Below are 9294 nucleotides of genomic sequence, written 5' to 3'. Positions count from 1 at the left end.
TAGATTAAATAGGACTATGGATTAAAGCATTTAACGTCAATGGCCATTCTGAGCTGAATGTGCCTGCTCTCGTCAGATCGCAGAAGTTACACAGCTTAAGGCCTCGTTAGTACCAGTGTGGGAGACTGTCTGGGAATCCGTGGTGCGGTTGACTTTTTATTATGTCGTTTAGATTTTGTTTCACAATCGATTAAAAAGGACTATGGATTAAAGCATCTAATGTCAATGGCCATTCTAAGCTGAATGTGCCTGCTCTCGTTAAATCGCAGAAGTTACACAGCTTAACGCCTCACTAGTACCAGTGTGGGAGACTGTCTGGGAATCCGTGGTGTGGTTGACTTTTTATTATGTCGTTTAGATTTTGTTTCACAATAGATTAAATAGAACTATGGATTAAAGCATTTAACGTCAATGGCCATTCTAAGCTGAATGTGCCTGCTCTCGTCAGATCGCAGAAGTTACACAGCTTAAGGCCTCGCTAGTAACAGTGTGGGAGACTGTCTGGGAATCCGTGGTGCGGTTGAATTTTTATTATGTCGTTTAGATTTTGTTTCACAATCGATTAAAAAGGACTATGGATTAAAACATTTAATGTCAATGGCCATTCTAAGCTGAATGTCCCTGCTCTCGTCAGATCGCAGAAGTTACACAGCTTAAGGCCTCGCTAGTACCAGTGTGGGAGACTGTCTGGGAATCCGTGGTGCGGTTGACTTTTTATTATGTCGTTTAGATTTTGTTTCACAATCGATTAAAGAGGACTATGGATTAAAGCATTTAATGTCAATGGCCATTCTAAGCTGAATGTGCCTGCTCTCGTCAGATCGCAGAAGTTACACAGCTTAAGGCCTCGCTAGTACCAGTGTGGGAGACTGTCTGGGAATCCGTGGTGCGGTTGACTTTTTATTATGTTGTTTAGATTTTGTTTCACAATAGATTAAATAGGACTATGGATTAAAGCTTTTAATGTCAATGGCCATTCTAAGCTGAATGTGCCTGCTCTCGTCAGATCGCAGAAGTTACACAGCTTAAGGCCTCGCTAGTACCAGTGTGGGAGACTGTCTGGGAATCCGTGGTGCGGTTGCCTTTTTATTATGTTGTTTAGATTTTGTTTCACAATAGATTAAATAGGACTATGGATTAAAGCATTTAACGTCAATGGCCATTCTAAGCTGAATGTGCCTGCTCTCGTCAGAACGCAGAAGTTACACAGCCTAAGGCCTCGCTAGTACCAGCGTTGGAGACTGTCTGGGAATCCGTGGTGCGGTTGCATTTTTATTATGTCGTTTAGATTATGTTTCACAATCGATTAAAAAGGACTATGGATTAAAGCATTTAATGTCAATGGCCATTCTAAGCTGAATGTCCCTGCTCTCGTCAGATCGCAGAAGTTACACAGCTTAAGGCCTCGCTAGTACCAGTGTGGGAGACTGTCTGGGAATCCGTGGTGCGGTTGACTTTTTATTATGTCGTTTAGATTTTGTTTCACAATCGATTAAAAAGGACTATGGATTAAAGCATTTAATGTCAATGGCCATTCTAAGCTAAATGTGCCTGCTCTCGTCAGATCGCAGAAGTTACACAGCTTAAGGCCTCGCTAGTACCAGTGTGGTAGACTGTCTGGGAATCTGTGGTGCTGTTGAATTTTTATTATGTCGTTTAGATTTTGTTTCACAATCGATTAAAAAGGACTATGGATTAAAACATTTAATGTCAATGGCCATTCTAAGCTGAATGTGCCTGCTCTCGTCAGATCGCAGAAGTTACACAGCTTAAGGCCTCGCTAGTACCAGTGTGGGAGACTGTCTGGGAATCTGTGGTGCTGTTGAATTTTTATTATGTCGTTTAGATTTTGTTTCACAATAGATTAAATAGGACTATGGATTAAGGCTTTTAAAGTCAATGGCCATTCTAAGCTGAATGTGCCTGCTCTCGTCAGATCGCCGAAGTTACACAGCTTAAGGCCTCGCTAGTACCAGTGTGGGAGACTGTCTGGGAATCCGTGGTGCGGTTGACTTTTTATTATGTCGTTTAGATTTTGTTTCACAATAGATTAAATAGGACTATGGATTAAAGCATTTAACGTCAATGGCAATTCTAAGCTGAATGTGCCTGCTCTCGTCAGATCGCAGAAGTTACACAGCTTAAGGCCTTGCTAGTACCAGTGTGGGAGCCTGTCTGGGAATCCGTGGTGTGGTTGCCTATTTATTATGTTGTTTAGATTTTGTTTCACAATAGATTAAATAGGACTATGGATTAAGGCTTTTAATGTCAATGGCCATTCTAAGCTGAATGTGCCTGCTCTCGTCAGATCGCAGAAGTTACACAGCTTAAGGCCTCGCTAGTACCAGTGTGGGAGACTGTCTGGGAATCCGTGGTGCGGTTGACTTTTTATTATGTCGTTTAGATTTTGTTTCACAATAGATTAAATAGGACTATGGATTAAAGCATGTAACGTCAATGGCAATTCTAAGCTGAATGTGCCTGCTCTCGTCAGATCGCAGAAGTTACACAGCTTAAGGCCTCGCTAGTACCAGTGTGGGAGACTGTCTGGGAATCCGTGGTGTGGTTGAATTTTTATTATGTCGTTTAGATTTTGTTTCACAATCGATTAAAAAGGACTATGGATTAAAGCATTTAATGTCAATGGCCATTCTAAGCTGAATGTGCCTGCTCTCGTCAGATCGCAGAAGTTACGCAGCTTAAGGCCTTGCTAGTACCAGTGTGGGAGACTGTCTGGGAATCCGTGGTGCGGTTGACTTATTATTATGTCGTTTAGATTTTGTTTCACAATCGATTAAAAAGGACTATGGATTAAAGCATTTAATGTCAATGGCCATTCTAAGCTGAATGTGCCTCCTTTCGTCAGATCGCAGAAGTTACACAGCTTAAGGCCTCGCTAGTACCAGTGTGGGAGACTGTCTGGGAATCCGTTGTGCGGTTGACTTTTTATTATGGCGTTTAGATTTTGTTTCACAATCGATTAAAAAGGACTATGGATTAAAGCATTTAATGTCAATGGCCATTCTAAGCTGAATGTGCCTGCTCTCGTTAGATCACAGAAGTTACACAGCTTAACGCCTCGCTAGTACCAGTGTGGGAGACTGTCTGGGAATCCGTGGTGTGGTTGAATTTTTATTATGTCATTTAGATTTTGTTTCACAATCGATTAAAAAGGACTATGGATTAAAGCATTTAATGTCAATGGCCATTCTAAGCTGAATGTCCCTGCTCTCGTCAGATCGCAGAAGTTACACAGCTTAAGGCCTCGCTAGTACCAGTGTGGGAGACTGTCTGGGAATCCGTGGTGCGGTTGACTTTTTATTATGTTGTTTAGATTTTGTTTCACAATCGATTAAAAAGGACTATGGATTAAAGCATTTAATGTTAATGGCCATTCTAAGCTGAATGTGCCTGCTCTCGTCAGATCGCAGAAGTTACACAGCTTAAGGCCTTGCTAGTACCAGTGTGGGAGACTGTCTGGGAATGCGTGGTGCGGTTGACTTATTATTATGTAGTTTAGATTTTGTTTCACAATCGATTAAAAAGGACTATGGATTAAAGCATTTAATGTCAATGGCCATTCTAAGCTGAATGTGCCTGCCCTCGTCAGATCGCAGAAGTTACACAGCTTAAGGCCTCGCTAGTACCAGTGTGGGAGACTGTCTGGGAATCCGTGGTGCGGTTGACTTTTTATTATGTCGTTTAGATTTTGTTTCACAATCGATTAAAAAGGACTATGGATTAAAGCATTTAATGTCAATGGCCATTCTAAGCTGAATGTCCCTGCTCTCGTCAGATCGCAGAAGTTACACAGCTTAAGGCCTCGCTAGTACCAGTGTGGGAGACTGTCTGGGAATCCGTGGTGCGGTTGACTTTTTATTATGTTGTTTAGATTTTGTTTCACAATCAATTAAAAAGGACTATGGATTAAAGCATTTAATGTCAATGGCCATTCTAAGCTGAATGTGCCTGCTCTCGTCAGATCGCAGTAGTTACACAGCTTAACGCCTCACTAGTACCAGTGTGGGAGACTGTCTGGGAATCCGTGGTGTGGTTGACTTTTTATTATGTCTTTAAGATTTAGTTTCACAATAGATTAAATAGGACTATGGATTAAAGCATTTAACGTCAATGGCCATTCTAAGCTGAATGTGCCTGCTCTCGTCAGATCGCAGAAGTTACACAGCTTAAGGCCTCGCTAGTACCAGTGTGGGAGAATGTCTGGGAATCCGTGGTGCGGTTGAATTTTTATTATGTCGTTTAGATTTTGTTTCACAATCGATTAAAAAGGACTATGGATTAAAGCATTTAATGTCAATGGCCATTCTAAGCTGAATGTCCCTGCTCTCGTCAGATCGCAGAAGTTACACAGCTTAAGGCCTCGCTAGTACCAGTGTGGGAGACTGTCTGGGAATCCGTGGTGCGGTTGACTTTTTATTATGTCGTTTAGATTTTGTTTCACAATCGATTAAAAAGGACTATGGATTAAAGCATTTTTTGTCAATGGCCATTCTAAGCTGAATGTGCCTGCTCTCGTCAGATCGCAGAAGTTACACAGCTTAAGGCCTCGTTAGTACCAGTGTGGGAGACTGTCTGGGAATCCGTGGTGCGGTTGACTTTTTATTATGTCGTTTAGATTTTGTTTCACAATCGATTAAAAAGGACTATGGATTAAAGCATCTAATGTCAATGGCCATTCTAAGCTGAATGTGCCTGCTCTCGTTAAATCGCAGAAGTTACACAGCTTAACGCCTCACTAGTACCAGTGTGGGAGACTGTCTGGGAATCCGTGGTGTGATTGACTTTTTATTATGTCGTTTAGATTTTGTTTCACAATAGATTAAATAGAACTATGGATTAAAGCATTTAATGTCAATGGCCATTCTAAGCTGAATGTGCCTGCTCTCGTCAGATCGCAGAAGTTACACAGCTTAAGGCCTCGCTAGTACCAGTGTGGGAGACTGTCTGGGAATCCGTGGTGCGGTTGAATTTTTATTATGTCGTTTAGATTTTGTTTCACAATCGATTAAAAAGGACTATGGATTAAAACATTTAATGTCAATGGCCATTCTAAGCTGAATGTGCCTGCTCTCGTCAGATCGCAGAAGTTACACAGCTTAAGGCCTCGCTAGTACCAGTGTGGGAGACTGTCTGGGAATCCGTGGTGCGGTTGACTTTTTATTATGTTGTTTAGATTTTGTTTCACAATAGATTAAATAGGACTATGGATTAAGGCTTTTAATGTCAATGGCCATTCTAAGCTGAATGTCCCTGTTCTCGTCAGATCGCAGAAGTTACACAGCTTAAGGCCTCGCTAGTACCAGTGTGGGAGACTGTCTGGGAATCTGTGGTGCGGTTGACTTTTTATTATGTCGTTTAGATTTTGTTTCACAATCGATTAAAAAGGACTATGGATTAAAGCATTTAATGTTGATGGCCATTCTAAGCTGAATGTGCCTGCTCTCGTCAGATCGCAGAAGTTACACAGCTTAAGGCCTTGCTAGTACCAGTGTGGGAGACTGTCTGGGAATGCGTGGTGCGGTTGACTTATTATTATGTCGTTTAGATTTTGTTTCACAATCGATTAAAAAGGACTATGGATTAAAGCATTTAATGTCAATGGCCATTCTAAGCTGAATGTGCCTGCTCTCGTCAGATCGCAGAAGTTACCCAGCTTAAGGCCTCGCTAGTACCAGTGTGGGAGACTGTCTGGGAATCCGTGGTGCGGTTGAATTTTTATTATGTCGTTTAGATTTTGTTTCACAATCGATTAAAAAGGACTATGGATTAAAGCATTTAATGTCAATGGCCATTCTAAGCTGAATGTCCCTGCTCTCGTCAGATCGCAGAAGTTACACAGCTTAAGGCCTCGCTAGTACCAGTGTGGGAGACTGTCTGGGAATCCGTGGTGCGGTTGACTTTTTACTATGTTGTTTAGATTTTGTTTCACAATAGATTAAATAGGACTATGGATTAAGGCTTTTAATGTGAATGGCCATTCTAAGCTGAATGTGCCTGCTCTCGTCAGATCGCAGAAGTTACACAGCTTAAGGCCTCGCTAGTACCAGTGTGGGAGACTGTCTGGGAATCCGTGGTGCGGTTGACTTTTTATTATGTCGTTTAGATTTTGTTTCACAATCGATTAAAAAGGACTATGGATTAAAGCATTTAATGTCAATGGCCATTCTAAGCTGAATGTGCCTTCTCTCGTCAGATCGCAGAAGTTACACAGCTTAAGGACTCTCTAATACCAGTGTGGGAGACTGTCTGGGAATCCGTGGTGCGGTTGACTTTTTATAATGTCGTTTAGATTTTGTTTCACAATCGATTAAAAAGGACTATGGATTAAAGCATTTAATGTCAATCACCATTCTAAGCTGAATGTCCCTGCTCTCGTCAGATCGCAGAAGTTACACAGCTTAAGGACTCGCTAGTACCAGTGTGGGAGACTGTCTGGGAATCCGTGGTGCGGTTGACTTTTTATTATGTCGTTTAGATTTTGTTTCACAATCGATTAAAAAGGACTATGGATTAAAGCATTTAATGTCAATGGCCATTCTAAGCTGAATGTTCCTGCTTTCGTCAGATCGCAGAAGTTACACAGCTTAAGGCCTCGCTAGAACCAGTGTGGGAGACTGTCTGGGAATCCGTGGTGCGGTTGACTTTTTATTATGTTGTTTAGATTTTGTTTCACAATAGATTAAATAGGACTATGGATTAAGGCTTTTAATGTCAATGGCCATTCTAAGCTGAATGTACCTGCTCTCGTCAGATCGCAGAAGTTACACAGCTTAAGGCCTCGCTAGTACCAGTGTGGGAGACTGTCTGGGAATCCGTGGTGCGGTTGACTTTTTATTATGTCGTTTAGATTTTGTTTCACAATCGATTAAAAAGGTCTATGGATTAAAGCATTTAATGTCAATGGCCATTCTAAGCTAAATGTGCCTGCTCTCGTTAGATCGCAGAAGTTACACAGCTTAACGCCTCGCTAGTACCAGTGTGGGAGACTGTCTGGGAATCCGTGGTGCGGTTGAATTTTTATTATGTCGTTTAGATTTTGTTTCACAATCGATTAAAAAGGACTATGGTTTAAAGCATTTAATGTCAATGGCCATTCTAAGCGGAATGTCCCTGCTCTCGTCAGATCGCAGAAGTTACACAGCTTAAGGCCTTGCTAGTACGAGTGTGGGAGACTGTCTGGGAATCCGTAGTGCGGTTGACTTTTTATTATGTTGTTTAGATTTTGTTTCACAATCGATTAAAAAGGACTATGGATTAAAGCATTTGATGTCAAAGGCCATTCTAAGCTGAATGTGCCTGCTCTCGTCAGACTGCAGAAGTTACACAGCTTAAGGCCTCGCTAGTACCAGTGTGGGAGACTGTCTGGGAATCCGTGGTGCGGTTGACTTTTTATTATGTCGTTTAGATTATGTTTCACAATCGATTAAAAAGGACTATGGATTAAAGCATTTAATGTCAATGGCCATTCTAAGCTGAATGTGCCTGCTCTCTTCAGATTGCAGAAGTTACACAGCTTAAGGCTTTGCTAGTACCAGTGTGGGAGACTGTCTGGGAATCCGTGGTGCGGTTGACTTTTTATTATGTCGTTTAGATTTTGTTTCACAATAGATTAAATAGGACTATGGATTAAAGCATTTAACGTCAATGGCCATTCTAAGCTGAATGTGCCTGCTCTCGTCAGAACGCAGAAGTTACACAGCTTAAGGCCTCGCTAGTACCAGTGTGGGAAACTGTCTGGGAATCCGTGGTGCGGTTGAATTTTTATTTTGTCGTTTAGATTTTGTTTCACAATCGATTAAAAAGGACTATGTATTAAAGCATTTAATGTCAATGGCCATTCTAAGCTGAATGTCCCTGCTCTCATCAGATCGCAGAAGTTACACAGCTTAAGGCCTCGCTAGTACCAGTGTGGGAGACTGTATGGGAATCCGTGGTGCGGTTGACTTTTTATTATGTCGTTTAGATGTTGTTTCACAATCGATTAAAAAGGACTATGGATTAAAGCAGTTAATGTCAATGGCCATTCTAAGCTGAATGTGCCTGCTCTCGTTAGATCGCAGAAGTTACACGGCTTAACGCCTTGCTAGTACCAGTGTGGGAGACTGTCTGGGAATCCGTGGTGCGGTTGACTTTTTATTATGTCGTTTAGATTTTGTTTCACAATCGATTAAAAAGGACTATGGATTAAAGCATTTAACGTCAATGGCCATTCTAAGCTGAATGTGCCTGCTCTCGTCAGAACGCAGAAGTTACACAGCTTAAGGCCTCGCTAGTACCAGTGTGGGAGACTGCCTGGGAATCCGTGGTGCGGTTGAAATTTTATTATGTCGTTTAGATTTTGTTTCACAATCGATTAAAAAGGACTATGGATTAAAGCATTTAATGTCAATGGCCATTCTAAGCTGAATGTTCCTGCTTTCGTCAGATCGCAGAAGTTACACAGCTTAAGGCCTCGCTAGTACCAGTGTGGGAGACTGTCTGGGAATCCGTGGTGCGGTTGACTTTTTATTATGTTGTTTAGATTTTGTTTCACAATAGATTAAATAGGACTATGGATTAAGGCTTTTAATGTCAATGGCCATTCTAAACTGAATGTACCTGCTCTCGTCAGATCGCAGAAGTTACACAGCTTAAGGCCTCGCTAGTACCAGTGTGGGAGACTGTCTGGGAATCCGTGGTGCGGTAGACTTTTTATTATGTTGTTTAGATTTTGTTTCACAATCGATTAAAAAGGATTATGGATTAAAGCATTTAATGTCAATGGCAATTCTAAGCTGAATGTGCCTGCTCTCGTTAGATCGCAGAAGTTACACAGCTTAAGCCCTCGCTAGTACCAGTGTGGGAGAGTGTCTGGGAATCCGTGGTGCGGTTGACTTTTTATTATGTCGTTTAGATTTTGTTTCACAATCGATTAAAAAGGACTATGGATTAAAGCATTTAATGTCAATGGCCATTCTAAGCTGAATTTGCCTGCTCTCCTCAGATCGCAGAAGTTACACAGCTTAAGGCCTCGCTAGTACCAGTGTGGGAGACTGTCTGGGAATCCGTGGTGCGGTTGACTTTTTATTATGTCGTTTAGATTTTGTTTCACAATAGATTAAATAGGACTATGGATTAAAGCATTTAACGTCAATGGCCATTCTAAGCTGAATGTGCCTGCTCTCGTCAGAACGCAGAAGTTACACAGCTTAAGGCCTCGCTAGTACCAGTGTGGGAGACTGTATGGGAATCCGTGGTGCGGTTGAATTTTTATTATGTCGTTTAGATTTTGTT

At 41.6% G+C, this 9294-nt stretch overlaps 41 pseudogenes; all 41 read left to right on the top strand.

The window, feature by feature from the left end:
* The first annotated feature begins 35 nt into the window (after positions 1-35).
* Positions 36-154, top strand: LOC142677812 (5S ribosomal RNA; annotated as a pseudogene).
* Positions 155-407: 253 nt separating this feature from the next.
* On the top strand, positions 408-526 carry LOC142678951 (5S ribosomal RNA; annotated as a pseudogene).
* Positions 527-593: 67 nt separating this feature from the next.
* LOC142679957 (5S ribosomal RNA) lies at positions 594-712 on the top strand (annotated as a pseudogene).
* A 67-nt stretch (positions 713-779) lies between these two features.
* On the top strand, positions 780-898 carry LOC142679609 (5S ribosomal RNA; annotated as a pseudogene).
* A 67-nt stretch (positions 899-965) lies between these two features.
* Positions 966-1084, top strand: LOC142677770 (5S ribosomal RNA; annotated as a pseudogene).
* Positions 1085-1151: 67 nt separating this feature from the next.
* LOC142679247 (5S ribosomal RNA) lies at positions 1152-1270 on the top strand (annotated as a pseudogene).
* Positions 1271-1337: 67 nt separating this feature from the next.
* LOC142679956 (5S ribosomal RNA) lies at positions 1338-1456 on the top strand (annotated as a pseudogene).
* Positions 1457-1523: 67 nt separating this feature from the next.
* On the top strand, positions 1524-1642 carry LOC142678879 (5S ribosomal RNA; annotated as a pseudogene).
* A 67-nt stretch (positions 1643-1709) lies between these two features.
* Positions 1710-1828, top strand: LOC142679975 (5S ribosomal RNA; annotated as a pseudogene).
* Positions 1829-1895: 67 nt separating this feature from the next.
* On the top strand, positions 1896-2014 carry LOC142678147 (5S ribosomal RNA; annotated as a pseudogene).
* A 253-nt stretch (positions 2015-2267) lies between these two features.
* On the top strand, positions 2268-2386 carry LOC142679595 (5S ribosomal RNA; annotated as a pseudogene).
* A 67-nt stretch (positions 2387-2453) lies between these two features.
* On the top strand, positions 2454-2572 carry LOC142678873 (5S ribosomal RNA; annotated as a pseudogene).
* A 67-nt stretch (positions 2573-2639) lies between these two features.
* On the top strand, positions 2640-2758 carry LOC142679787 (5S ribosomal RNA; annotated as a pseudogene).
* Positions 2759-3197: 439 nt separating this feature from the next.
* LOC142679955 (5S ribosomal RNA) lies at positions 3198-3316 on the top strand (annotated as a pseudogene).
* A 67-nt stretch (positions 3317-3383) lies between these two features.
* On the top strand, positions 3384-3502 carry LOC142678267 (5S ribosomal RNA; annotated as a pseudogene).
* Positions 3503-3569: 67 nt separating this feature from the next.
* Positions 3570-3688, top strand: LOC142678101 (5S ribosomal RNA; annotated as a pseudogene).
* A 67-nt stretch (positions 3689-3755) lies between these two features.
* Positions 3756-3874, top strand: LOC142679954 (5S ribosomal RNA; annotated as a pseudogene).
* Positions 3875-3941: 67 nt separating this feature from the next.
* On the top strand, positions 3942-4060 carry LOC142679301 (5S ribosomal RNA; annotated as a pseudogene).
* Positions 4061-4127: 67 nt separating this feature from the next.
* LOC142679055 (5S ribosomal RNA) lies at positions 4128-4246 on the top strand (annotated as a pseudogene).
* Positions 4247-4313: 67 nt separating this feature from the next.
* LOC142679952 (5S ribosomal RNA) lies at positions 4314-4432 on the top strand (annotated as a pseudogene).
* Positions 4433-4499: 67 nt separating this feature from the next.
* On the top strand, positions 4500-4618 carry LOC142680014 (5S ribosomal RNA; annotated as a pseudogene).
* A 253-nt stretch (positions 4619-4871) lies between these two features.
* On the top strand, positions 4872-4990 carry LOC142678023 (5S ribosomal RNA; annotated as a pseudogene).
* A 67-nt stretch (positions 4991-5057) lies between these two features.
* On the top strand, positions 5058-5176 carry LOC142679583 (5S ribosomal RNA; annotated as a pseudogene).
* A 67-nt stretch (positions 5177-5243) lies between these two features.
* LOC142678292 (5S ribosomal RNA) lies at positions 5244-5362 on the top strand (annotated as a pseudogene).
* Positions 5363-5429: 67 nt separating this feature from the next.
* On the top strand, positions 5430-5548 carry LOC142678509 (5S ribosomal RNA; annotated as a pseudogene).
* Positions 5549-5615: 67 nt separating this feature from the next.
* Positions 5616-5734, top strand: LOC142678415 (5S ribosomal RNA; annotated as a pseudogene).
* A 67-nt stretch (positions 5735-5801) lies between these two features.
* On the top strand, positions 5802-5920 carry LOC142679951 (5S ribosomal RNA; annotated as a pseudogene).
* Positions 5921-5987: 67 nt separating this feature from the next.
* Positions 5988-6106, top strand: LOC142678163 (5S ribosomal RNA; annotated as a pseudogene).
* Positions 6107-6359: 253 nt separating this feature from the next.
* On the top strand, positions 6360-6478 carry LOC142678905 (5S ribosomal RNA; annotated as a pseudogene).
* Positions 6479-6545: 67 nt separating this feature from the next.
* LOC142679141 (5S ribosomal RNA) lies at positions 6546-6664 on the top strand (annotated as a pseudogene).
* A 67-nt stretch (positions 6665-6731) lies between these two features.
* LOC142679354 (5S ribosomal RNA) lies at positions 6732-6850 on the top strand (annotated as a pseudogene).
* A 439-nt stretch (positions 6851-7289) lies between these two features.
* On the top strand, positions 7290-7408 carry LOC142678982 (5S ribosomal RNA; annotated as a pseudogene).
* Positions 7409-7475: 67 nt separating this feature from the next.
* On the top strand, positions 7476-7594 carry LOC142679049 (5S ribosomal RNA; annotated as a pseudogene).
* Positions 7595-7661: 67 nt separating this feature from the next.
* On the top strand, positions 7662-7780 carry LOC142678212 (5S ribosomal RNA; annotated as a pseudogene).
* A 67-nt stretch (positions 7781-7847) lies between these two features.
* LOC142679803 (5S ribosomal RNA) lies at positions 7848-7966 on the top strand (annotated as a pseudogene).
* A 67-nt stretch (positions 7967-8033) lies between these two features.
* Positions 8034-8152, top strand: LOC142679224 (5S ribosomal RNA; annotated as a pseudogene).
* Positions 8153-8219: 67 nt separating this feature from the next.
* On the top strand, positions 8220-8338 carry LOC142680028 (5S ribosomal RNA; annotated as a pseudogene).
* A 67-nt stretch (positions 8339-8405) lies between these two features.
* LOC142677830 (5S ribosomal RNA) lies at positions 8406-8524 on the top strand (annotated as a pseudogene).
* A 67-nt stretch (positions 8525-8591) lies between these two features.
* On the top strand, positions 8592-8710 carry LOC142677913 (5S ribosomal RNA; annotated as a pseudogene).
* A 253-nt stretch (positions 8711-8963) lies between these two features.
* Positions 8964-9082, top strand: LOC142678300 (5S ribosomal RNA; annotated as a pseudogene).
* A 67-nt stretch (positions 9083-9149) lies between these two features.
* LOC142677839 (5S ribosomal RNA) lies at positions 9150-9268 on the top strand (annotated as a pseudogene).
* The last annotated feature ends 26 nt before the right edge of the window (positions 9269-9294 follow it).

Source organism: Rhinoderma darwinii (genome assembly GCF_050947455.1).
Source record: "Rhinoderma darwinii isolate aRhiDar2 chromosome 2 unlocalized genomic scaffold, aRhiDar2.hap1 SUPER_2_unloc_55, whole genome shotgun sequence".
NCBI classification, from domain to species: domain Eukaryota; kingdom Metazoa; phylum Chordata; class Amphibia; order Anura; family Rhinodermatidae; genus Rhinoderma; species Rhinoderma darwinii.
Note: the sequence above shows the minus strand (reverse complement) of the source record. Positions and strands in the feature narration are given on the sequence as shown.